This window comes from Oncorhynchus nerka, linkage group LG3, assembly GCF_034236695.1.
Source record: "Oncorhynchus nerka isolate Pitt River linkage group LG3, Oner_Uvic_2.0, whole genome shotgun sequence".
Classification (NCBI taxonomy): Eukaryota; Metazoa; Chordata; class Actinopteri; order Salmoniformes; family Salmonidae; genus Oncorhynchus; species Oncorhynchus nerka.
This window is the reverse complement of record NC_088398.1, coordinates 4,940,399-4,943,153: the sequence shown is the minus strand read 5'-3', so window position 1 is coordinate 4,943,153 and position 2,755 is coordinate 4,940,399.

Here is a 2,755-nt window from a genome sequence, read left to right as displayed (position 1 = left end):
GCTTCGGATGTTTTCACTCATGAGACTCCCAGTTAGATAGCCAATGTTCCTTTTTTCAAAAATATTATTTTTGTAGGCGAAATAGCTCCGTTTGTTCTTCACGTAGGGCTGAGAAATCGCCCAGAAATTGCAGTCACAAAAACGCTGAAAAATATTCCAAATTAGCTCCATAATATCGACAGAAAGATGGCAAACGTTGTTTATAATCAATCATCAAGGTGTTTTTCAAATATCTATTCGATAATATATCCACCGGGACAATTGGTTTTTCAGTAGGACGGATTGGAATAATGGCTACCTCTGTATTTTATGAGAGAATCACTCTGGGAGCATCAGGTGACCACATGCCCAATGTAGCCGCTTACGGGTATTCTTCAACATAAATGCATAAAACTACGTCACAATGCTGTAGACACCTTGGGGAATACGGAGAAAAGGTAATCTGGTTGATAGCCCATTCACTGCTCAATAGGGACGCATTGGAACGCAGCGCTTTCAAAACATGAGGCACTTCCAGATTGGATTTTTCTCAGGCTTCCGCCTGCAATATCAGTTCTGTTATAGTCACAGACAATATTTTTACAGTTTTGGAAACTTTAGAGTGTTTTCTATCCTAAGCTGTCAATTATATGCATATTCTAGCATCTTGTCCTGACAAAATATCCCGTTTACTACGGGAACGTTATTTTTCCAAAAATGAAAATACTGCCCCCTAGTCACTTTAGGGCTTGCAAGTAAGCATTTCACGGTAAAGTCTACCCTTGTTGTATTCGGCGCATGTGACAAATAAAGCTTGATTTGATCAATAAATCCATACATGACCATGGATCATTAGTGAGGCCTGCACCACGCTACTATGTAAATTATCATATGATTGGAGTTAACATATTGAGGAGCGCTCCAGATTGATTTACATAAAACACACACACACACACACATACACACCAGCCAGGTCACACCAGATCGACTTCAGTATTCAACGTTGTCCAGGTCCCCAGGATGTTGGGAGATGCCTTCAACACCATCCACTAGGGTCAACGTGAGCGCCTATTAGCATCTAGCTAGCACTTGTTTTTATATTTTCTGTTTTAACCCTATCACAAACGTTAACTCTTACCTTAACACTAGAACAGCTGGGCCTCGAGGGACCCCCTTTGAGCTGATGAGCAGTCATTCTGACTGTAACAACAGTGTAATTAATACCTTTCATATATGCTATCGCAAAAATAATGTGGGATTAGGTTACATTAGAATACAAAAATATATATATTTCAACTAACACAATAGCATTTTCATTAGTTTATGTTACTGTAGGCTATTTGTTTAAAAAAATAAAACACTGAAAACACAAAAATTAAAGTGTTCAATAAATGTTATTCGTGGAGTGCCTTTGTTATGACAACTAGGAAACAGAATGAGGTAAAGGATTCTTTTTAGAATGACAAAAAAATCTATATATACCACAACCACCAAGACGCACGTTCAGCAAGACGCGTGGTCAAATACTGAAAACAACAGTAGCCTAAACATCATAAGCACAAAGTGTGCTGGATAAATAGTGAAGATCAGCACAAAAGCAATAATGGTATTATAAAGAAGATGTGTTAATTAATATGACAGCAGTCAAAAATAGTTGATTATTGTCAGCTCGTGGTTACATGGTGTGTGTCTTCACATCAACTGGAGCATGTCCATGTCACATAAACTACAAAAGCTGGTGAGTGTGTTGCCGATGTTGTTTCTGCTAGAGATGTAGGGCCCGCTCTCTCAGTGATGACATTTTGGGCTTATAATCGGCCAGTAGCATTGTCACTGGCTTGTTTGATCCAGATGTTGCCTTCCCTTCCTCTCTCCTCTCTCATTGTTTCATTTGGTGGCTGCACGGGCACCTGCTCACTGCGCACCGATCTGGCTTTTTTGCGCTTAGGCCTCAGGGATGTAGGTTCAGGCTGAGGCTCAGAATCAGAAGATTCATTTTTTCCACACCATCTGAGTCATTTCCACTCAGATTTTGTAGCAACGCTAACGTAGCGTGTGCATCGATTCGTTTTGGTCTTCTTACCATAGTAAATTACGCATGCTCTCACTGTGTACTAGGTCAGAGAAGACTGATAAGACTGCTTGGATTCGGTGGACTCAAATAGGGTACATACCATTTTGAGATTATAATTAGAGTAGATCAATACAATAGAATGGCCAGTATAGTTTAGGCTCAGTTTCGAAGCAATTATCTGGCGGATTATCAACTGGGCACGGCACCTTCCCCTGTAAGGGAGCAGGCCCTACTGTCAGGACAAGGAGGGGAGCAGGCCCTACTGTCAGGACAAGGAGGGGAGCATGCCCTACTGTCGGGAAAAGGGGGGCAGCAGGCCCTACTGTCAGGAGAAGGAGGGGAGCATGCCCTACTGTCAGGAGAAGGAGGGGAGCAGGCCCTACTGTCAGGAGAAGGAGGGGAGCAGGCCCTACTGTCAGGAGAAGGAGGGGAGCAGGCCCTACTGTCAGGAGAAGGAGGGGAGCAGGCCCTACTGTCAGGACAAGGAGGGGAGCATGCCCTACTGTCGGGACAAGGAGGGGAGCAGGCCCTACTGTCGGGACAAGGGGGGCAGCAGGCCCTACTGTCAGGACAAGGAGGGGAGCAGGCCCTACTGTCAGGACAAGGAGGGGAGCATGCCCTACTGTCGGGACAAGGAGGGCAGCAGGCCCTACTGTCGGAACAAGGAGAGGAGCAGGCCCTACTGTCAGGAGAAGGAGGGGA